General features: G+C 46.3%; 1 long non-coding RNA gene across 2 annotated transcripts in view; it reads right to left on the reverse strand.

Moving 5' to 3' along the window:
• The window catches only part of LOC109266565 (uncharacterized), a 122,872-nt gene that overhangs the window by 88,780 nt on the left and 9,032 nt on the right, over positions 1-25,060 (reverse strand). For both annotated transcript variants that reach the window (XR_002079766.2, XR_002079765.2), the window contains exon 2: positions 3,540-3,627. This is a non-coding gene — a long non-coding RNA (uncharacterized LOC109266565). The remainder of the gene's footprint in view (positions 1-3,539; positions 3,628-25,060) is intronic.

Consider the following 25,060-nt stretch of genomic DNA (forward strand, 5'->3'; position numbering starts at 1 on the left):
ATGTGGGGCTCAGCATGGATCGCCCTCCCCAACCATCAGTGCTGGGGTTGGAACAGCCCAGGAACTGGGCTGGCCTGGAACAGCAAATGGTGACCTTAGGGGCCAGGAACTGGGCTGGCCTGGAACTGCAAATGGTGACCTTAGGGGCCAGCAGTAGGGAGGAGGCCAACATGGAAAACTTTGCCCCTGAACAGAACCAGGTGGAAATTTGTAAGTAGGAGCAGTGATGCACTGTATACTGCTAAGGGGTTTGACTATGGTGGGAATGCTCTCCTCAAATGAAGGAATTTTTGATGGAAGAACTGTTTAGAAAAAGTTGGAGCCATTTGAGCAAAAATCCTCAATTTACCAGCACAGAACTAACTGAATTTTTCCAGTAACTGGAATAACTTTTTGGACTATTTTTAGCAGGAAGAGGTATATAATAAAGAATTGAAAATAAATCAAGGATTTCTCTCTTCCTTCCTTTCTTTCTTTTTCTTTCTTTCTTTCTTTCTTTCTTTCTTTCTTTCTTTCTTTCTTTCTTTCTTTCATGTTTATTTATTTTTGAAAGACAGAGAGAGACAGAGTATGAGTGGGGGCGGAACAGAGAGAGATGGGGAGACACACAATCCGAAGCAGGCTCCAGGCTCTGAGCTGTCAGCACAGAGCCCAACGCAGGACCCAAACTCACAGACGGTGAGATCATGACCTGAGCCGAAGTTGGATGCTTAACTAACTGAGCCACCCGGGCGCCCCAAGGATTTATTTTTTAAAACAACAGACCAGCTTCTAGGGACTCCCCTGGCCAGCACAATCCCTATTTACACTTTTACAGTAGGAACAACTGATGTTCAGAAGGATGACCCTTGAATCGCCAAGTCATCAAAAGAAAGTTTCAGTTCACTCAACTGCCAGAATCCCTATTTCCTTTACATTATAGGGAAGTAGAGCATGACTATATTTCTAAATTAACCACAAGCTCCTTGAAATCGATTTTTCAAGAATTCTAACATCCTTTGGATAAAGGCAACACTGTATATAAATTGAATGTATTGCACATTCAGGAATGATTCCTCTTTGAAGAAGAACCTCATGTGGTTGCATCTCGTAGACCTTTCATTTGAATGGTATGCACTAGGGGTCCTCAGTTTGGGGGTTAGGGGAGCGCCCCCTAGGAGTATTTGGCAATATCTGGAGACAACTTTGGTTGTTCCAGTTGAGGGATGGGAGAGGGGGTGGGATGCCACTGGCATCTAGTAGGTGGTTACCAGGAATGTTGGTCAACATCCTACAATGCACAGAACAGCCCTCCACAACAAAGAATTATTGGACCCCAAACGTCAGTCGTGCTGAGGTTGAGGAATCATGGCTCGTGACGATGCAGAAAGATGTGAGAGCCAGCAGGGTAACTTTCCCGAGACTACTCACAGGCTTCCGGGCCAGGCTCAGAGGCTATCAGCCATTGCTTGGGGCTGGTCTCACCTCACCCAAGCTCTTAAGATGGTTATATGATCTAAAGCTAGGACATTCATCTGCAATAAAATCTAACAACTGGTATGTCTGGCTGCTCTCTGCTGGCACTAAGGATACTCAGCTGAGCTTGGAGTGAAACAGAAGTCGTTCCACCAGGACTTGAGACTGAGGCTCTAGGTCAGTACATATTTTCCCTGGGCAGGACTGGAAGGGTGCTTTAAAGAGCTCTGGTAGCACCCTTCCAGCGGGTGTGGCTACTGCTTCCACTGGCAACCATGTCTTCTTGTGACCAACACCTTGTTTCTCTGGATGTGTTAACGTCATCAGTAAAGTCTGACTTCAACCTGAGGCCAGAGTCTACTTAAGATGATGCATTACTTGGCTCTGATCCATTCGTTATGTTTACATTGTGCAGTTTAATGTGGGAATTCCCTGATCTGAGAGCAGAGGTAATTATTTTGAGGAGCCAGCTAATCCCTGAGTGCCTAGAGGTTCAATAACTAACGTAGTTTGCTCTACCCTCGTACAAGTATTTGGCAAAACTATTACTATGATGTAGCAACAAATAAAATATAAATGATTTGGGGCACCTGGGTGGCTCAGTCGGTTAAGCGTCCGTCTTCGGCTCGGGTCATGATCTCGCGGTCCGTGGGTTCGAGCCCCGCATCGGGCTCTGTGCTGACAGCTCGGAGCCTGGAACCTGTTTCGGATTCTGTGTCTCCCTCTTTCTCTGACCCTCCCCTGTTCATGCTCTCTCTCTGTCTCAAAAATAAATAAATGTTAAAAAAATTTTTTTTAATTAAAAAAAAATATATATAAATGATTTGAACAAATAAAACGTGGTCACAATTCATAATAGCTTTTTGCCAATATGTATTTTTCAACCAACAAATAATAAAAATATAATCGTGTAGGACTGGGTATGGGAAATATACTGGTGATAAAAAGGATGGCCTATACTAGACAAAGTTGTGAACCACTGGTTTGACTTTCAGAAAGTTAATTTCCCAAAATTTTTAGTTCTCGAGCAGGGAGGCACAGCATCCCAAGGTTGCCTTATACCCCTTATGGAATCTGCTTAGTCTCTTCCTAGGGACACACTGTGGGAATCAGTCCTAACCTCTTGCATTTGCATGCTTTGCAATTTCTAAAACATTTTCACATCCATTATCTTATTGGCTCTTCCAATAACCAGTGAGAAAGGTAGAACAGGGGCTATCACTTCTACTTTATGAATGAGGGCAGGGCTTGTATATACAGCCTGCAGAGCTGGGTTCTGGTCCCCATCTTCTAATTCAGGATCCAGAGCTTTCTCTACTCCTCCTGCATTAATAATAGAACCTCTAGAGGGATCTGACCCACCAAATACAAAACTCCGATCCACAGTAATTGGTGGACGAAGAAATACAAGAAGTATTTAAAAACATTTTTTTTATGTTGGGGCGCCTGGGTGGCTCACTTGGTTGAGCGACCAACTTCGGCTCAGGTCATGATCTCGTGGCTTGTGGGTTCGAGCCCCGTGTCAGGCTCTGTGCTGACAGCTCAGAGCCTGGAGCCTGCTTCAGATTCTGTCTCTGTCTCTGTCTCTCTCTCTCTGCCCCTCCCCTACTCATGCTCTGTCTCTCTCTGTCTCAGAAATAAACATTAAAAAAAAATTTTTTTTAATTTTTTTTAATGTTTATTTATTTTTGAGAGAGAGACAGAGACAGAGTGTGAGCAGAGGAGGGGCAGAGAGAGAGGGAGACACAGAATCCGAAGCAGGCTCCAGGCTCTGAGCTGTCAGCACAGAGCCTGACACAAGGCCCGAACCCACAAACTCTGAGATCATGACCTGAGCCGAAGTCAGACACTTAGCCTACTGAGCCACCCAGGCACCCAAGAAGTATTTAAGAGCTTTGATGAACCAATCATTTCATATACATCTGATCCCAGTTAGTTTATGAGAATTGCACAAGTGTAAAAAACAAAAACAAACAGAAACAAAACACACACACACACACACACACACACACACACACACACACAAAACCCACAGAAAGTAATAGAAAAGCCCATGTTAAGCTGCCATGGAAACTCACATTTACCTTAAGATTCATATTTGGTACAATTTTCTGAAATTCCCCCTTTAGGCTCCAGGTGATCTTGGAATTCTCTGAACCTCACTTTCTAAATCTGAAAATTAAAAAAAACAAAATAAATAAAGCTAAACCAAATCATATATTTCTGCATTATTTCATCTTTGATATTCTATTAGCCTAAATCTATGAATTCTGTCAGCATCATCAAAGGAAGAACTCTCCAGAATAAATGAAAGACATTCATCTATTTATTCAGCCACTCAGTCATTCAACAAACACTGATCAAATGTAAGGCACTGCACTAGGCTCTGTGTAGAGTACAAGATTTCAAAACCAGAAAAGTCCACTGAACACTCATGCAGCTAACCTCTGTAAGGAAACCAAGAACAACTACAAGAAAGTCATTATGATTGGCTTACAATTGATGCTTTAAACCACTCTTGATTAAAAGTAAGGGCTCTTTTATTGGAATGTAAAGTATGCAGACTAAGAAAATTTCCTGCAAATGACTCAGAAATTCTCTGAATTCTAAACAAGCTCTCAAATGGCTATAGTGTTTAGAGAAAACTAGTAATGGAACACTTTACCTTAAATTCTTTACAATGAGAATCTAACATCTTCAACATAAAAACTTGAAAACGGCTTCCAATGCAACAATCTCAAGGGCAAGGAAAAAATATTTATTAGATTTAATCTAGAGTCTGGTATTGACTGCTGTCCACTAAGGGACTTTCTTCCTGTGTTGAAAAAAATATGTACAGTACAATCCCATTATTCACACGATATCTTTTCATTTTATCAAAGAGTAGATACATTTTACTTATTGGGGGGGGATGAGATTGATTTGGCAAATGGAAACCAAGGCAGTATTTCTAGAAGGATATTTTCACTTCCAGCATTACATGGAAGATGACAAAATTAGGCAGGAAATCACAAAAGCCTCTGATACAATGGAGGAAATTACTTGTGTGGTTTACCCATAAAGAGGATACACCGAGGAGGTGCCCAGACAGATAAAATGGGGGGCCCAGTGGTTACTTTGTTTCATTTCTGAACATCACTATGGGATACCAGTACCAGGTGCCCTGAGACCGGGGTTTTAAGAGGGGGTAGATGCTGTCCCTACTTCTAAGATGTTTACTGTCCTTTCAGGGGAGGCTTGGCCAAATAACTGGAGAGTTCCAGCCCAGTGTGATCAGAACCTCATGGGGCCAGGATCGGGATTGTGCGAGCACAAGCACGTAGGAGGGCTCTCACACCCAGGCTGGGGGTCTGTGGGTGTGGCCCGGACAAGAGCCTCTCTAAAGGACCCTCTACGACTGACATTTTACATGCGGCTAAGAAAAGGAAAAATAAGTACAGATAACAAAGTATAATAAGAAATCCTTCGGAGGGAAAAACAGTACATGAAAATAGTGTCGAATCCTCTACTAATCTTTATTCAATTGCACTTGGAGAGAGGAGACAGGCAATCATGGAGGCTCTGGGGTCCGCAACACCTTCCTGGCAGGTTTGCTTAGGGTCTCAGGGAATCTCCAGGGACATCCACTCTTCGCATTAGCAGTGCATTGGGCCACAGGACACCCCACAGCCGCACTAATACATGCTATATTAGATTACAAAGCCGAGTAATTGCCAGTTAAGCTTCAAGTAATGGTGAGGTCATTCATCTGTGTTTCGTTCATTTGTACAGCAATTAATTTGTACCTAAATTAACAATAAAAGTGGTTATGTGATCCAATAGAGGAGAAAGGATGGCAAGAAAAAACTAACTTCATCCGTTTTATTCTACTAGCAAGGCCAAATCACTCTTTTCCTCTTTTCACTGTTGTTTATCTCTCTGGAGAAGGTGATTTTCAGGCCAGCAAAATGGGAACCAGTCGTGCATGCTGGCCCCGGTCAGGGGTCCGGCCTCAAAGGCTGTGGCCAGGAAAATGAGATCTGTGTGATGCAATGTATTGTTGACTTGAAATGGCACCAGCAGGTCACTTCTGCAGCATGCTCCCAAGGAAGGCCAGGAAACAGGCCCTCTGGAATTGTTTAAGGCAAAGATAGACACAAACTAACTCAGAAGATGTTAGCACAGAATTAGCAAGCTGGAGCTCTTGGGCAGCATATGGCTAGCAGACACATTTTGTTTGGCATGAAAAGGTTTTTAAGTCTTTGGATTTGTTTCCAATGTTTAAAAATTAGGGTATCTCACATGAATATTCAGATCTCCAGTTCTCTTGAAAGGTTGGAATACTGTTTGCACTACATCTACATTCCTGCCTGGCAATATTTGCCTGGAACAGCGTGGTCACTGTCCTGTACAGTCAGGCAGTGCTTGCCAATTGAGTATAGTCCCCATCACTCCCTATTGCCCTATACTGTGCCTGCCTCTCCCTGTTAACTTGTCTGGCTCGTGGAGGATTTGAGTGCAACCACTGTTTTTAGCATTTGCTTCGTCACTCACGGAAGCAATCTGCTCTGGTCACTCTTTATATCAGCTTCACTTCTTAACTGCCTAGAGCAGTTTTTTCAATCTGAATGTCTTGGACACAGAGGCGGTACCCTGACCAAAAGTCTTATACCTGCTGCTGTGTTCTTCGGTTTTGGCATTGAACCTGTTGTCACAGAACCGCAGACCTATCCAAAGGAGTAGAAGCAGCTTATCCACCTGTCTTATTTAGGAACTAAGGCTCAGAGAGGCCAAGTGACTTCTTTAAGGTCACACAGCAACTTGAGACAGAGCTAAGACTAGAACCAGCTCCAATGCTTTTCCTCTGATACTTCAGCCCCTTCGGGGGTGCTCATTCATGAGTCTGCATGTCCCAACGCAAGACTATAATTTCCCAAGTCATTGTGTCATCTTAAGTCTGAATATTGCAGGTCTGTTGGGCACTGGTATCTGTTAAGGTGGCCCCTGATGATAAGATATGGTGTTCAAACTTACTTTCTGATTTCAGTCTGTTGACTTCAGAGAGCTTTGAACTGGGAGTGAAGCCAACTGGGTTCAAGTTTCAACTCTCCCTCTTAGCAGCTGTGTGATCTTGGGCAAGTTTCCTTGCCTCTCTGAGTCAGAATTCCCCAATTGTAAGATAAGAATGCCTGCCTCACAGAATGTTGTGATAATCACAGGACATAACAAACATGAAAGTTCTCAGAAAAATGTATTAAGTAAGATAAATGCAAATTACTATTACAGGGCATTGAGCTTAGCTATCAGAGAATCTCAGATTCCCACCTTTTACAAGTGAGGCTCAGGAAACACATCCAGCTGGCTACCAGCAGAGTTCAAATTAGCAAGCATGTCTCATGTCTCCCCCACCACGACCACAGATGGACTCAAGGATCTAAGTTACAGCCATGTGGGCCCAAGCACGTGGGCACAGAGGAGCATCAGATGGCCCTGAGGGTGAAATGGGAAATGCCCTAACCTCCCCTCACTAAGGTCTGTGAAAACAGAGCCCCAGTCTCAGAAACAGAATCACTAACTGGCTCTCCTGCTATGAGCGGAGCCCCACGCTTGCTGGTGACCAATCCCCAGTCCGTGAGCATGGGCTTGCGAAGCATTATACTGCACAAATGAACACCGCTTTTGCAAATTTGTGGGACCTGCCAGCCCTCTCTGTTTAACTAGATCTCCGCAGTGACATCCAGACATGTTCTGCATTAAATTAGAGCTGGTAATTTCAGAGGGAAACAGCTCTGAAATGGCATGAAAGACAAAAATCTGTTCCTTGAAAAATGGCACCATATGTGCCTGCCTTGCTGCAGTTAGGGTAAAAGGCTTTCCCTCCCTTTGTTACTCATCGAGCCGCCGATGTTAATGTCAGATTTGCAACAGAACCATATACTAATGGAACCTAAATTAGCTCTAAAATTAGCTCTTAACAAGAAACTGGAGGCTAGCTCAAGGCAAGCAGATTTCTCTGACTGTGAGAGACAGAAAGCATTTTAGCAAAGCAGCCGCATATTGATATTCTCGAGCCTCAAAAAAGATCACTCTTCACTGTGAGTGAATTGCCTGGGAAGAATTGTGCACAGCCTGCTGTTTGTCTGTGTCAGGAACTAGCAGCTCAACCTGCAGTTTTAAGAAAGCCTTCCGCCAAAAAAAGAAGCTGTTGAGAGTCTGGAGCGCGGATGAGGAGAGGGAGGGACTTGGGATGTCAGACCTGGGTTGGGGGCCAGGTCCTGGGAGTGGCAGCTTTCTGGATTTTAGAGCATGTTCCATTATCACTATCCAATTAACACCTTTAGAGAACCTAGAGACTATAGAAAAAACAGTGACAGGAAAGATTTACATGGATAAAGAATATTTAGGAGCTGACATGAGTAACTGTTATATTCCACCATCCTGAAAAATTGGGGACCGAAAATTTTCTAAAGCACATCCTATCGATAGTTATTATCGATACTTATCCCACTTCTGAGATATCAACAGAATGGTAAACTTCACTAACAGGCCCAGCCCAGCCAAGTTTTTCCTGTCCCTCGCTCCTCAATGACCCCAGGTTGGAATTTGACAGTTAATGGGTTGGCATTTTGAAGGCCACTCCAGGTTTGCAGACCAGGCCTGGGGGAGAGGGAGGCTGAAGGATGCAGGATGGGTGGTCAGAACCTCTGAAACCTACCCAAGGAAAAATCAGAACTAAGAAACCATTGCAGCTGGGGAGTAGCAGGAAACCGGCTTAGGTGCAGGGTGGTTTGAATTAGGCACCCTCCCACTGGGAAAAATGTATCCAATTCTCATGGGTGAGGAGTCTACATTCCCATTCACTCTGAGAAGCAATGGACTCCTGTTTGGCCAAGGAGTGCCTCTAAACCTGACATTTAGGGCATGTAAATTCCCTTCTGCTTCACACCCGGAACAGTCAATGAGCACTGTCGGCCGAGCACTTGGTTTATCCATGGCAATTAAACAAGACGGTGTATATGAATGTGCTTTGTAAAAGATAAAATACTACACAAATCCTAGTTATTAGCAATGATACATGTACTGCCTCACAGTATTATAAGACTTCTTTGAAAGTGCTGTTCAAAAGAAAGTTATTATTATAAAAAATTCTGGAATCTTCTGGCCCCAGAAAAAACTACAGATGTAATAAAGGTTTATCAAATTATCAACAATTGAAGGAAAAACTGAATCCCAGAACACACTGTATTAGGTTAACTAGAATTACAACTGGCAGAAACATATTTCTTGTTAAATAAATTTTAAAAAAAAGCGTTTTAAGTGAAACAAATATCGAGTTCTCTAATGATGCTTATAAATCAATTTTTAAGATGAAGAACTTGCTCTCATAATTGTTCATTCTTCCTGGCAGGACAAATCTCATAAACTCACAACCTTTCGTGCCAGTACAAAGAGATCCATCTTCTCTGATTATCTCTATAGCCTAGGGTCTGCAGCACGACTGGACCAACACTGGCAAGCACAGGCTTGCATTCTGTCCTCTGAATCTGCTAAGAGCTTCATGAGGTGGTTTCTAATACACCTTTCTCATCAATAAAACAAGCTCCCTTTAAACATATCCCTCAAACTCAAGGAAAAGAGAGATTGCCTATTAAAAACAACGGACCAGGGACGCCTGGGTGGCTCAGTTAGTTCAGCGACTGATTTCGGCTCAGGTCACGATCTCATGGTTCGTGGGTTCGAGCCCCGCGTCTGGCTCTGTGCTGACAGCCCCGAGCCTGGAGCCTGCTTTGGATTCTGTGTCTCCCTCTCTCTCTGCCCCTCCCCCACTCATTCTCTATCTCTGAAAATTAAATGAACGTTGAAAAAAAAATTGAAGACAACAGACCGCAAAAATAACTGTGCGCATGAATGGCAAGTGTAGCAGCTTGCTAGGACGACCCTAACCAAGAACCATGGACTGGGTGGCTTAAAAAACAGAAATTAATCTTCTCACGTCCTGGAGGCTACAAGTCTACAATTGAGGTGTCGGCACGGCTGGTTACTACTGAGTCCTATTTCCTTCGCTTGTGGATAAGCCACCTTCTCCCTGTGTCCTTCCTCTGTACCCGTTGTGTCTAAATTTCCTCTTCTTATGCGGACACCAGTCATATGGGATTAGGGCGCATTCATATGACCTCATTTTCCCTTAATGACCTCTTTAAAGGTCTTATTTCCAAATACAGTGACATTCTGAGGTACTGGAGTTAGGACTTCAACATATGAATGTGAGGGGGGGCGGGGGGACAGGACATGGTTCAGCCTCATGTAACCTCTGCCAAAATTAAAAAGCCCATAGATAACCTCCACAACACCAGCGCAAGACCAAGATACTCACAACCTCCTCCTGCACAAATTGCACACGTCTGTGATATGTGTTTTGCCCACTCACAGGGCTGTGTGTGGCCCGTGCAAGGGCACAGATAGCGTAATGAAGGCAGTCCCATAGAAAGGGGTTGAGGGAGAGGAGGTGGGGCTTCTCTGTCAGCGTCAAGGTCAGTCGTGCTGGCATCTGAACAGCAGCTGCTGGAGCAGAGGGGAGGAATGGCAGAAGGAGGGAGGGTTTCTGTGAACCATGTTGGGTTTTTTCCCCCTGACTTTTTTTTTTTTTTTTTTTTGCCCTTAAGGAATTGCTCCTGGCCACTTAGTAAATCTGGGAGCAGATCCTGAGTCCCTGGAGATCTGATCCCCTTCCCCCACCCCAACCTAACAGACCACATCTGATGGAGTAGACAGAGATGGAAAACACTGTCTCATTAGCAACAGGCTCTGCCCTTTCAGATTTCCAAAGAAACCTGCAGAGAAAAACAAGTGTGTTCAAACACCACCCCACCCCACCCTGCAGATGGGGGGCCTGGGCCCTACCGTCTGGAAGCTTCCTGATTTTCCTGTGGGAACAGTGCGTGTGATGTGAGGCGTGCTCCAGAATGCCTGTAATTTTCCACCTGCGGACCTCCCTAAGATATACAAGCCTAAACAGGAGTGACAAAGGGAACCAGGGAAGCACAGCTTCCAGTCTAATGAAACAGGATCACCTGGAAATGCTCAGAACTAAACCAGGCATAACAATGACCAGAATTATTGAATGTCTCCCCCGTGGTGGGAATATGTGGGAATGTTACTATACAATGTAACCCTCTCGCTCTGAGGTAGAGATCACTAGCTTTATTTTACAGATGAGGAAGCCCAAGCGAGGTTAAATGACTCACCTCCCCAAGACCAACAACTACGACAGGGCTGCGGTTTGAACCAAAGCTGGGACAACAGTCCACCGTACTGCCTTTCCCTGTGCCCAGGCCTCTGGTAGAGAATGCCTGCTTCCCTCGCAGCCCTACCATACCTCAGGGGCCACGGTCACTGGAGTCAGCACCAAATGGTTCTCTTTTCTGCCTCTGCCAAGTGCAGCCCTCATGTGGCCACTCGGTGCCCTGCTCAGGATAGCACATTGCAGGCCCTTACCAGGGGAATTGAACTCAAGTATCATGAGGTCATGACACAAGCCACACTAGGTCACGGGGGTGAATGCCAGCATCCTGATTCTGGATGAAGGCATGGGGAGGCCCAGGAGAGCCCTCACCGGGTTAGTGGAGAACCGGCCTGTCTGCCAGAGAGCAGCAGAGAGGCACACGGGAGGCGAACAAAGTTTCAGACCACGAAGAAATGCATTGCACCCCCTGCCCCGTGATCTTTCCCACACTTTATGAGGTGCTTAATCAAGGGTCTTTACCATAACTTCTAGTCTGAAACAGCAACTAATGGAGAAGACAGAAAGTGGAGAACAGGCATGCCTAATGCCGTCACTTTTCTCTTGCACAAACCGTTCCCTCATCACATGCTTTGCTTCTCTAGCTGCCAAACTGTGCTAATAATGCTGACCACCTATTTCCCTTGGAGCTCCTAGGGAAAAGTATTAGATAAACACCGTACCGTTCAAATGGAATCTGGGCTTGTTTTCACTTTCACTGCCAAACGGAAAGCACACAGCATTTCAAATGTGTCCTCCAGAGTTTTAAAAGCCTTTTTCATTTCCTGCGTGCTTTGGGAAAGAAGGTCCTAATGTATTTTAGAAACTATGTATTTTCTCTTTTGGAATTGGAATCTCTGAATAGGTAAAGGAAAATCAGATTAAGAAATCAATCTAGTCATTAATTGCTACTCACACACACAGACCCTCCTTCCTGGCAGGTGTCAGTCAAAAGTTTATAGAAACGTTGTCAATCTGGGGGAAATCCTGACGCACCCTGTCATCCTCATGGAAAGCAGGTATTCGCTTTGCCTTTTTCTTCATCAGAACTAGTTTCTTCCCCCAAAGCCTTTCTAAACAGCTATTGATTTCCCTCCCTAGAATAGGCCATTAATAATGTCTGGGCCTCAGGAGTCTCTTTAATGTTTCGTCTTTGTTTCAGAAGTTGTATTTGTTTGCAGAGGCCCTCTGGGGGCCTCCCAGTCATAGGCCAGCAGCCCAAACTGGGTTCTCAGGGTAATTCGCATCCCAGCCACACCCCAACCTGGGTCAGAGCTTGCCTGCTGCCCATCCTGCCCCCAGCACCTCCCCCCAGCAGCCAGGTCCAGTCTGTGTCTGGCTCCTGCTCTCAGCAGTCTGCCCCAGCCAGCAGGCATCTGCTAAAAAGGTAACTGGAAACCTAGGTGGGAGCTGCTCAATAATAAGGTGCAGGACTGTCCCTGAACCAGATACTTCTTAGGCATCCCCAGAAATGCTTCAGCCTTTCCGAAGGCCATGCGTTTCAGCCCCAGTCTTCACTGCAGTGACCAGTTCTGTGTGGGCCCCAACAACGTTCACCTGGGCCTGACCCCGCAGTGCCTCCGCTCAAGGCCATTCCATTTGCCACTACTCACGGGGCTTCCCTGTTGATCCTGACACATACGATGCCTGATGTTCATGCATGTACAATAGGGAGGAGAGGAGTGGAGGAATACATGCCCCGTGGGCCAAATGTCTCCATTAGGAGAAAGTTTTTCCTCCAGACTGAGAAGGAATGTTGTATGTGGTTGTCATGTGACCTCTCAGAAGATGGTCTCACAAAATGAGCAGTTGTAATATGCAACAAGTTGGGGCCACTTGGAACATGCCTTTATATTGGCTCTCCCTCATCCTCACACCCCTTTTCCTTACTTTGCTCTTTGGGATGCACCCCCTAACAAAGCCGATATACTTATGCAATTACCCCAGGCTGTGCATTCTGAGGAAGCTAAGGTACATAGTCCTTTCTAAGGATGTGAGCATTTTAAAAGGGACATCTCAAAGGAGGAGGTGTCAAGACTCAAAGAAAGGCATTCTAATGATAGAATCTTGCATAGTGGGGCTGAAGGAGGGTAATGTCAATCCGTATTTTCAGAAGCTGGGGATGAGAAGGGAATTACTCTCTTTTGCTGCCTTGTCACCTCACACCAATTGGCGTCCTCCTCCCTCTGCCCTTGTCTTGACCCAGGCTTCTCTCTGCCTGGCTGTGCTGTGACATGCTTTTTTTCCCCTCTTGTACATTCTGCTTCCCAAGGTGTTTTATCCCAGAGAAACACCTGCTCCCTCTGAAGGAGGTTGCCGAAGTTATAAATGAGCCTCCAACAGAAAAAGATGTGTTCAAGAGAGGGGAAAGAGAAACAGGTAAACAAGTGGGTCAGAATGTTTCTCTGAGCATCCCAGGATGATGCAAACTTCGCATTCCCTTGAGTCCCTGGTTTGAATCCTGAGACCAACCTCAGAATGGTCTGAAATCATCCTGACCATCACTTTCTTCGTGTGCTCTGGGCTTCTCCCCTTCTGTACTTTGCCTCACCCTCTTTCCTCCGTCCAGGCGTGCCCTTTTTCTCCCCTATTTTTACATGCTAAATCCCATGTGTACTTCAGGACTCGGAACAAAATGCTAGTTCCTCCAGGGAGCCTTCCTGGATTCCTCACTGGGGCATGATTTCTCAGTCCTCAATTTTTTTCCCTTCTTAAGTTTCTTACCTCTGATTGTAAGCATCCTACTTGTGGGACTCTGGCTGATTCTCCTGTGAGTCAGCTAAGGGACCTTCGTGTGGTGGTTGGTCAAGAAATGATGAGGAAAAGCAGGAAGAAAGGGAAGGAAGGAGATTCTGGGCCCAGACAAGTGTCCTCTGAATCTGGGATATGGCAAGGTCAATGGCCAGTTTTCTTTGTTTTTTCCTTTGTGTGCACTTCTAGTGTTGCTAATGACAAGCCACAGCTGAGAATCTCAAATTTGCTGTTCTCAGGTGAGACATTTGCCTGACGTAATGCTCTCTCTCTCTCCTTCCCCTCACCTCACAGAAGAGCTTGTGTCCAAAGCCCATTACCGACTCCAGTGCGTGGACCTTGCAAGGATAAGTTGCCTAAGGATATGACAAACATGGGCCCCAAGTGTCCAGTCAGTGGGGAAAGTGGCTGTCCTGGGGGATGGGGAGGGGCTCCCACCTTGCCTTCTCCTTGGTCCTCCTTCCCAGCTAACAGCCTCCTAACCTTTTACTTGGTTTCTCTGTTGAGCCTGGTCTCCCATTCTCCCTTTAACATCTCTGAGGTTTGAGTTCCTGGTGACTAGATCTACAAGCCTTGCATATTTAGACAATGTCCTTTTGCACACAGGGAGCCCTCAAACAGATGGATTGAGTTAGTAAAGACAGACCATTTCCTTAATCCAAATTGCTTAAGGGTAAGGAGCCCTGACCCTGAAGGCAGGCTCTCTCCTGGAGGCATGAGCGAGGCATGTTCGTGATCCAAGTGGCTTCCTAGGCCTGCTGAATCCTCTGTTTGATGCCCAGGCATCCTGTAGACTTGCCCAATAAAAGATAGAACACCTAGTAAAATTTCAATTTCAGATAAGCAATGAAAAATATTTTAGTGTTTAAGTATATCCCATGCAATATTTGGAACATACTTATACCAGAAATTATTTGCTGTTCATCTGAAATTCAAATTTAACTGGACGCCGCATATTTTTATTTGCTCCATCTGGCAACCCTCCCTTAGAAGATCCAGGAACCCTCTCTTGCAGCCATTCTCTGGCCCCCTCTGTGGGTCCCTGGGGCCAGGGAAAGGTCATATCAGCTGCAAGAAACCTTAGGGGTTTCGGGACTGCTAATTTCTGCCCCCCTAAACTACTTTGCAACAGGAGAAGGAGGATTTATTTTCTTCTAGGATTACTTCTAAGATGGGGTAAAAATATACGCATTGTCCCACTATTTACGCTCTATATCCGAGAAACCATTAAACTTGGAAAGGAGCTTACAGTTTTACAGAGTCTGGCCGTGCTTTCCCTCTTCACTCTCAGGATGAGTCCTGGATGCACAGGACACAAGGTGGACCAGAGTTATCTGTTTCAGAGTTGGGGGCCCGCAGGCCCGGGGAGTTCAGTGACTCACTGACAGCCCCAGGAAGAATCCTGGGGGAGCCAGGACGAGCCCTGGGTCTTAGGCTCCTGGCGCAGTGCTCCTCCCTCCTGTGCAGCCTGCCTCCTTCTCAGGCCACTGGGCTCCAAGTTAATTAGGCAGCAGAGAAGTCTTTGGAGGAAGCTGAAAGAGAGAGCAAGTGCCCTGGAGGGATTGGTGTGGGGGTGCAAACCAGAATGGCGTGTTTTAATTGATCTTTGATTGTGCCAACAACTGCCGGCTCCCAGGGCAAGCAGCTGCTATTTCTGAGTCAGCACCCTTCCGTGAGGCTTGGCCTGCCCAGAGTGCAGGCATTTTGGGCTTTTCTCCCCACCAACCACCCCCCCCCCCCCGCCCCCACAAGCTCTTTGTGCAGGAAGTGGGTCTGTGCAAAGAAAAGGGTTTCTTCTGCTTTCTTAATTAGCCAAGCAGCTTGGAGCCTGGAGTCCCGGGAATTCTGTCCAGAGTCACCTGCAGCTTCTCCCCACCCCTCCATCCAGTTTATCCTAGAAGTCCCAAGAGACCTAACTCTGCTGATGAAGCTAGACACAGCTCTGAAGACGCTGCAGGAAGCTTTTGAAGTACAATATACTTTGTGAAGTAGTTTGAAAACTTCTGTGCTACTTAGCAAGTTTCCTAGCAGACGTGGTTATTCAGAGCCTCCAGGGTACATATGCCCAGCTGTAACGCTGGAGAAAGAAAATGCTTCCAATAGGAAGAAACCCTCTCCAGTGTCTCTAGAGACCTTGGGATTTGGAACGATCTCTTTTCACCAGATGAGGAGAAAGACCGTAGATTGGGGGTCCTTTTGCCACTGAACACACATGACTGAATCTCCACAAAGATGTTTAACAAGCATCTCAAAGTCGACAGAACCCTGGATTCGCTCCCTCTCACGTCCGACGTGTGCCTTCCCTAATCTTCTCCATTTCAATAAATGACCTCACCATCCACCCAAAAATAAATGTTTTGGCTTAAACCAAAAACCTAGGTTCATCCTTGATTCCTCTCTCTCTCACAACTCCATAGCCAATCCACCAGCACGATCCTTTGGTTCTACCATCACAAGATATGTTGAATCTGCTCATTTTGCTTATCTCCATCACCACCATTCTTTTCCAAGCCACCCATCCATTCAAACACCCCAGTTAAGTCTGTCTACAGCCACCCCAGCTCCATGTCAATCACTTTTCCCATCCCAAGTCCCTATATGATCTGGGTCCAACCACCTCCCCCTCCATGGGCTTCCCTTCTTTCAAGAAAGAACTGAAATATCTCATGGGGTGCCTGGGTGGCTCAGTCGGTTGAGCGTCCGACTTCGGCTCAGGTCATGATCTCACGGTTCGTGAGTTCAAGCCCCGAGTCAGGCTCTGTGCTGACGGCTCGGAGCCTGGAGCCTGCTTCAAATTCTGTGTCTCCCTCTCTCTTCCCTGCTCATGCTCTGTCTCTCAAAAATGAATAAACGTTAAAAAAATTTTTTTAAAAAGAAAGAACTGAAATATCTCGTGACCCTGTTTAATCCCTTCAGTACCTGAACCTGCCATTTTCATATTTATTCATCCATGTTTATGGTCATGCCTCCCTTCATTAGAATGTAAGTTCTATGAGAGCAGGCTATCTGTCTTATTCTCCGCCAGATCCCCAGTATGCCAATGCATCAGTTTCTTAGGGCTGCCATAACAAAGTACCACAAAGTAAGTGGCTTAAAACAACAGAAATTTGGGGGCACCTGGGTGGCTCAATCGGTTAAGCAACCAATTCTTGATTTAAGCTCAGGTCATGATCCCAGGGTTGTGAGATTGAGCCCTGTATCAGGTTCTCTGCTGGGCGTGGAGCCTGCTTAAGATTCTCTCCCCCCCACTTTCCCCGTCAGCTTCTCCCCACCCCACTTCTCTCTCAAAAGAAGAAGAAGAAGAAGAAGAAGAAGAAGAAGAAGAAGAAGAAGAAGGAGGAGGAGGAGGAGGAGGAGGAAGAGAAGAAGGGAGAAAAAACAAACAAACAAAACCCCAGAAATGTATTCTCCCAGTTCTGGAGGCTGGACATCCAAAATCCAGTATCAAGGTCTTACAGGGTCATGCCCATCCAAAGCCTCTAGGAGATGATCCCTCCTTGCCTCTGCCAGCTTCCAGTGGCCCTGGGCCTTCCTTGGCTATGGCACCAGCACTCCAAGTTCCACCTCCACTGTCACACAGCAAGTACCCTTCTCTCTGTGTCTGGGTCTGAATCTCTTCTTTTCTTCTTTTTTTTTTTTTTTTTTATTTTTTATTTTTGGGACAGAGAGAGACAGAGTATGAACGGGGGAGGGGCAGAGAGAGAGGGAGACACAGAATCGGAAACAGGCTCCAGGCTCCGAGCCATCAGCCCAGAGCCTGACGCGGGGCTCGAACTCACGGACCGCGAGATCGTGACCTGGCTGAAGTCGGACGCTTAACCGACTGCGCCACCCAGGCGCCCCATCTTCTTTTCTTCTTATAAGGACACCAGTCATATTGGAGTAGGGCTTGCCTGACTCCAGTATGACCTCATCTTAACTTGACTATGTTTGCAAAGACTCAATTTGCAAATAAGTTCACACTCCCAGATAACAGGGGCTAAGACGTCAGCACAGGGGGAACAATTCAACCCGTAACAGCCTGGCGCAGTAGATGCTCAAAAACCATTTTTGCAAATGAATGAATATTTTCAGCTGGAATCAGGAGAGTACAGTGATATGCTTTCCAGAGCAGCAAATGCAAGAGCCGGGGCCTACACCTGCAAGTGAGAGGGAGTCTGTGCCTATATAATGCCAAATGACTCACTAGAAAAACGTTCACATAAACCAGTTATTTGGTATTACACCATTTTTGAAAATCTTAGAAACTGAGTTTAAATTTTTTCTCACTGATTTCAACAAGCTAGCCACCAAGGCAGCCTGCAGTTTATAATGCCTCTACATATAACTTGTCTTCAGCTCCTCACAGAGGAGGGGCATGCGTAATAGCTGAAGGGGCAGAAGCTCTGAGGGAGGACACGGCATGCCCGGAAAAGGCAGGGCCACGGCCAGTCAGACTCCTTGGCCAGTCTCCCTGAAGGCAGCCAGTGTGTTCAGGCCCTGATCAAGGTTGGTCAGATAGTGTTTGTTCATGTGAAGCTGTGTGATAAGGGCTCGAGAATGAGGAAGAAGCCAAGATGTGAGGAACCTTGTTTAGCTTTAACAGAATCTAACTAGCCAGGACTTGGGTATTCAGAAATAAGACTGATTCTGCCCATCAATTCTATTAAAAAAAAAAAAAGTTTCTATTTTGGAGTAGTATCTTTTGAGATCACAGCTTCGTGGTATTTTAGAGCTGGAAGACACTGTTAGGTTGTGGAAAGAGGCCCTCGTCCTCAAGAAGGATGATACCTCAGAAGTGGGATTAAGTCCCAAATGGCTCTAAGACAAAGCAGAACATCCTAAGATTGTCACCAAAGGTTCTAGAGGGAGTCAGAAGGAAGACTGAATCTCTCTTGCTGTGATCCTTGAGGAAACTTCATAGGGGAGGGGAGGTCCCTTTGACCTTTGTCTGGAGGTGAAAAAATGCAAGTTAAACAGTGGAAATGCATTCTGAAAAGAAGGTACAGCTGGAGGAAAAGGAGACTAGAAAGGACTGGATATGTTAGTAATATGGGGAACACTGGGGGACATGATCAAAAAGTGAGTTGAGATGATCAGCTCATTCCTCATGGGGAACCTTCAGTGGGAATACCACTGGCTTGGGGTTCCAGCCCTAGCCAGCACTGATTCCCCGAGGGGCCTCTCCCTGGGCCTGCTTTCTCATCTATATAAATTAAAAGGGTTTCCAAAGATATTAAGTGAGGCCTCAAGCTCTATAAAGATGTTGTGTTGATAGGCTTCCACATTGAGCTGCAAGGTAAGATTTTAAGAATGGGTTTTGTGCTTTAAAACTGTTTCAAAGCCACTGGTCTCAATAATCAGTTCCCTCCAACTGTAGAATTCTATTTCTTTCGGTTGTTTGTTAATCAAATGAAGCATGACTCATTTAGGATTTACCAGGTCCCTCTGAATTGTCTATGGCTGTATTAAGTCATTTGACCTGTTTCCAGTGGAAAATCCATTTTTATTTATATCCTTAGGAGAAAGAGCCTGGTGCAGCTGAAAGAGTCCTGAGAAGCAAGTCAGCAGATCTGGCCCCATGCTGTAATAACAAATATCATTCATAAACAAGTATAAATAAAACAATGAATATTTGTTGAATAAATGCTCACTAGTGACACCATCCTGAGCAAGTGTCCTTGCTTCTCTGACCTTTGCTTTCACCATCTCTAAAATCAAGATAATAACCTGCCTGGTCTGCCTCAGGCACTTTTGTGAGTCTCAAATGAGAGAACACACTTAAAAGCTCTTTATAAACTGTAAAGTACTCCGTGCATGTAGCATATAACGTATGGGGTGGGGACAGAGTTCAGGACTTGAGAGAGCAGTTCTCCTGGGTGACTGTGGAGGGGTAGTTTGTCTCTAAGACCTCAGGAAGTGAGTGATTTTCTCTGACAAGCATTTCTCAGCTTGGTCATATAAAAAAGAAGAAGAAGAAGAAGGAGGAGGAGGAGGAGGGGGCAGAGAAGGAGGAGGAGGAGGAGAAGGGGGAGAAGGAGAAGAAGGAGAAGAAGAAGAAGAAGAAGAAGAAGAAGAAGAAGAAGAAGAAGAAGAGGAGGAGGAAGAGGAAGAGGAGGAGGAGGAGGAGGAGGAGGAAGAAGAAGAAGAAGAAGAAGAAGAAGAAGAAGAAGAAGAAGAAGAAGAAGAAGATAAAAAGGATCAGAAGAAATGCATGTGCTGCCCAGTTTAGATGCTTCACCTCACTCCAGGTCCCTTGGCCACGAGGTAACGGAAACTAAGACTTGTCCTAAAATCTGGTGGAGGCCTACCACAAGGAGGCATGGCCAAGACAAGCCCGCAGGGAAGACAGAAGCAAAAGATCTTTTCTGGCTTCGGAAGATACTTATTAGTTCTCTGCATTACTTGTGAGCTCAAGATGGGGCTTTTAAAATTATTGTTGAGGGGCACCTGGGTGGCTCAGTTGGTTAAGCGTCCGAGTTCAGCTCAGGTCATGATCTTGTGTTTCATGAGTTCGAGCCCTGCAAGGGGCTCTGTGCTGACAGCTCAGAGCCTGGAGCCTGCTTCAGATTCTGTCACTGTCTCTGTCTTCTCTCTCTGTGCCCCTCCCCCGCTCATGCACGCGTGCGCTCTCTCTCAAAAATAAGCATTAAAAAATTAAAAAAAATAAAATTATTGTTGAGTTAATTAAAGCCATATTACTAGGCCAATGAATGAATGGGCACAATTTCTCCTGCAGTTTAAGGAAGCACTGATTCTTCCATTGAACCTATTCATTGACAATTCATCTATTTACCAAAACTTAACCAAAATGCCATCTATCTTTCTTTAGCCAAAACCACCATCCCCAAGTTTCTTTGACCCTGCGTTGTTGGAGCTATTTCTCAGATATTTCTCAGATATGCTGGCCTTCTCGATCAAGGGATGGAGACATCGGGAGATCACAATCCTAGCTGGGCTGTCAAACTAGAATGCCACAAAGAAAGCCATTGCCTAAGTGCATTCGATGGCTCCCCATCTTGTGGAACCCACATTCCTTAGCCTGGCTGAAGATCTCTCCAGTCTGGTGGACATTCTGGCGGATGTCAGTTCTACTAGCAGAAGCCCATGCTGGGGAGAGGAGACAGACCTCAATTCTTATCTGCCTCTGCTCCTCATAGCAAATGAGTGTGTCCCTTTTGCTCTCTGTGCCTCAGTTTCCCTACTCATCTGTTAAGGAGGTTGAACTAGTCCAGCTGTGAAGCTCCACTCATTTTCTGGGGACTAACCCTGGGATAAGAGGAAAGCTGAGAGGACACAGCAGCTCTGCTTTGAGCAGGTTGGTACATTCTTGGTAACATTTCTTTTGGTGAAGGATTCTACTGCTTAAAAAAATGCTTGGAAAACACTGGCCTCCATGTGATCTCGAAGCTGCCCAACAACTTTCCTGCCCACCTGCCCTCCCGGCTTCAGTGATTTTACCCAAGACCCCCATCCCAACGTGCAATGCTTGGGCTCACTGGACAGTGCAGAAGGTGACACCACTAACATGGTCCTGAGGTTGAGGGTGGCTTAGAAGAGAGTCACTCCCAACTCTGGGCCCTCTCCACCCCCAAAGTGGGGGCAGTGCAAAGACAGAGACGAGGTAGATTCCAGGGCAGGCAGAAAGTGGAGCAAGACTGAGACCACACAGACAATCCAGACTGGCTCAGCTCCCTCCCTTGGTATCTTCCCACTCCTTACGCCCACTCCCCTTCCCCAGCCTTAGGTGAGGCTGCTGCTGCCCTATTAACAGAATCTGCCGCTGTACTACATTTCCTCAGGGACTTGCTCCGTTGCTCCGGCTCCCTCTCTTCCTCTCCATTCTGAGCCTACCTCTTCCTCCTCTGAAGAGACCAACCCTGCCTCTAATTTGTCTCTGCCCCTGAGAGTGGGTGAGCTTGAGCAAGGTCCCTTCTGCTCTTGGGACCTCAGAAACTGAGATCCTGCCTCATTAGATTTTTCCAGAATTCTGGAATTCCAGAATATCTTTGCATAGATGCCTTGCTAGGCTCATCCTGCCTGTGTCCTGGGGGCGCCCCGGGCACCTCACTCTTGGCTCTCAGGCTCCAGCCCCGAGTCCTGCACTGCCACAGACATTAGCCTAAGTTGATGCCCCAGGCATAGTCCTAGCAAGGGAGTTGGCAGGAAGCAGGCTTGGTCTTCTGATGTTGTTCACATCACACACCGGGGGACTCTGCCTGGGCCCTGCTGTGGAAGAGTGGATGCCGTGGGGTCTGGTATCAGAGACACTATGTGGGCAATTGAGAGCCAGCCTGACCTGCTGAGGGCACCAATTTGAGTGGGCAGTGCTGAGAGGGGGATGAGCGGCTCTCCCAGTGGCTAGCATGCCTCAAGGGAGACGCCTATAGGGAGGCTGAGCTCTGCCCCTTCTACCTGTGTGACCTCGAACAAGTCCTCTTTCCTTCCTCCCTTCTTCCCTCCCTTTCTCGTTTTCACAAACATTTACTGAGCATTCTCTAACGACCAAGCCCTCTGCTAGGCTTTGAGGTTTCAAAAACATAGTCTTGACCCTAGAGAACCTCATAATCTGTGGAAACAGAAATGTAAACCAATTAACTAATATTTTACTCCTGGGGGCTCAGTATCCTTATCTGTAAATGAAGGAGTTCTGGCCCCAATACCCAGTGATCCTCTCAGTTCAAACACTGCTCTGTGAGGCTCTCATCACATGAGAACATCTGCTCCTACCAGTTTGGTGAAGTTGCAGGCCAGTCAGCAGGTAATCCACAGGGAAGAGTTAGTGATAACTGATAACTTGAATTGCACTGAGAGCAGAATCTACACTGTGGCTCGTTGTGGCCGACAGTCTGCTGTGGCCTGGTTCTTGCTCTCCCAACTTCTGTTCTCTCAGCTACTTCAGCCAGCAAAACCACCCGGAAACTGTCAGAGATTATTTCCAGCGTGTCCAGGGGATCCAAGAGGGAGCAGATGAAAGACAGACTAGACTGCTGGTGTCTGAGCCACAGTACCAAACTCAAGCTCTTTCTGATTGTTGGTCCAGATCACCTGCAGGCCCACCAGGTCCATCCACCTCCTTCCCTTCCTTGGCTCAGAATACAAAATACATGTGTGGGTGAGAAGCTGTGAGATGGAAATTGTCCCACAGATGTGTAGGACCCCGCATTAGGTGGCCTAGGGTAGTGCCTCACTAATGTTTTTCCAGTGGGTGGCAAATCTCAGATGTTAGTTGGAGAGATCCTTCCTTTCACATCCACATCTTTCTCTCTCACACACATGCCCTATGCACCAACCATCCTTCCTCTTCTCTGTTTCTCAAGCTGAAACCCAGCAAAGAGAAAAGAAGATACCCAGGTTATTGGACACACCCCAGATGTCCTCCCAATCCAGTAGTGGGCCTTCAGCTTGGGGTAAGAATCAGTGCAATAACCATCTCCTCTGGGAAACCAGCATCTTCTTGCCAATTCTGTATTTATGCATCAGTCTTGGTCACTTGTCTTTTCTCTTTTTCCTACACTTGTCTCTTCTTGATACCTTCTAGAATTTTGGTTTCAAGGTCCTTGCCTTATATTTGCAACATCTGCAGAGAAAGTGCCAGATATTGCACTAGCCAGTCCCAGCTCCCATGAGCCAATTCCCCGGCCAAGGAGGGCACACCTTTCAGGTGCACAGAAACACAGGGGCTGACAGAGCACTTTTCCTTACACTGTTCAACTGGAGTGTCAGGCCAGAGACAGAGATGTGACCAGGCGAACTTAAGAGGTTGTTGTGGAGCCACTGAAAGTCTCGTGATGAAAAATGGATCTAGAGACTTCCATCTCTAAATATGCGGTGTGGCTGCTGCCCGTTCTGTCCAAGGGGGAGCCATTCTAGCTTCTTCCCTGGGAGCCTCCAGAGATGAGAGGGCACATGGAAGCCCGTGGGAAAGACTTGTGTACCCTGCACACCAGCTGGATATCAGCCCTGGACACAAGGAGTCAAGGAAGCCTCCACCTGGCACTTCCAGGGTGTCACTATGGCCTCTGGCAGGCTGATGTCAAAGCATCCAGCTTGAACAACAGAATATCTCAGGATTGTATTTGTCTGGCTTTACTTTTAGCTTTGGAAGTAACTCTCGTCCTCAACCACACTATGGTTTTGCAGGACAGCTTCCGATTAGGCGTAGGATCGTATCTTACAGTTTCATCCTGAAACTACTGGATGAACACCGAGGCTGATAACGAAGGTTGTGCTGACACACACTGAGGAGCTGCGTGGGTCACCACTGCTGTGAGTATGACTCACAGAGGAGGCCCAAGCCTGCCCAGGAGGCAGGAAGGGTAGCATTTAGGGACTGATGGGCCCTGGGCCCTGGCAGACAGAAGCAGATGGACTGAGGTCCACAGGGACATTGTGCCATTCTGTGGGGGGGGGGGGGGGGGGGGAGGGGGGGGAACCTGGACAGTGCCAAAGGCAGACAAAACTGCCTTTGGAGTGAGTTTCCTGAGGAGTGCTGTTTCCTCACCTGGTGGGCTTGCGAATTCTTTGCTTCTGCCATTTTCTTAAAGAACCCTCTTCTGAATTGTCTGCGGTTTTAGTGAGGCTCTAGCCAAGCTTTCTTTTAAAAATAGGATGCATTACATACTTATTGAATTATCAGGCTTTTGTCAACATCAACATCATCATTGTCAAAATCTGAGCCAGGTGTTTGGCTGAGCAAATCCTCGCACAATGTGATTTCCATGAATAAACACGCTTCCTTCTCATCTTTGGGAATTTAGCTAAGAAGCCAAAAAAAAAACCCACCAAAACTGGTGTGGATGAAAATGTAAAAAGACACGCAGACGTACACCATGTGCACAAGATCTGAGAACAGAACATCGTGAAGGAATAAAAGGTGAGGCTGCCCGACCCTCAGTCATACCAGAATCTACCTGACGGCATGTCAACGGCTGTCAGTTTGGGCTGGTGGACAGAGAAGAGTAGAGATGAAGGGTCATTTCAAACTTCTGAGTCAAAATGGCTCGGAGCCCCTGAGGACAGAGTTCACATCTTGTTTATGGATGAGTCCTCACTATCCAACATGGGGCCCAGCACTTTGGCTGTACTTTGATTATAAGAGCTATTATTTTATTGTGGTTATCATGTCTGTTATGAATGTCCTTGCATCACCTACTAACTATCCCACCAGATGCAGCTGTCATAATGAGGGTTGATGCTCACAGACATCTTCAACGTGTTTAATTTTGTGGGAAGTAGGCCATAGCACTGTTCTGGAAGCTCTTTTCTCCAGAATTCCATAAGGTGGATCCACTATTTATGAACCCACTTATTAAGAGATAACAATTGCCAGTGCAATTAAATAGATGCCATGGGAAAATAAAATTTAGTGTTCTGGTCAAGTAATTAAATATGTGTGCAGGGCAGAATGGGTTTTATGTCCCTCTAACCCTTAGTCCATTCAAGCTGCTATAACAAAATACCACAGAGCGGACGGCTTATAAGCTGTAGAAATTTATTACTCACATTCCAGAGGCTCAAAATCCAAGAGCAGGGTGCTAGCATGGTCTGGTAATCCATACATGGTAGAAGGGGTGAGGGATCTCTCCTATAAGAGTGCTACTCCCATTCATGAAG

This window comes from Panthera pardus, unplaced genomic scaffold (assembly GCF_024362965.1).
Source record: "Panthera pardus isolate Hobbes unplaced genomic scaffold, ASM2436296v1 HiC_scaffold_16, whole genome shotgun sequence".
Classification (NCBI taxonomy): domain Eukaryota; kingdom Metazoa; phylum Chordata; class Mammalia; order Carnivora; family Felidae; genus Panthera; species Panthera pardus.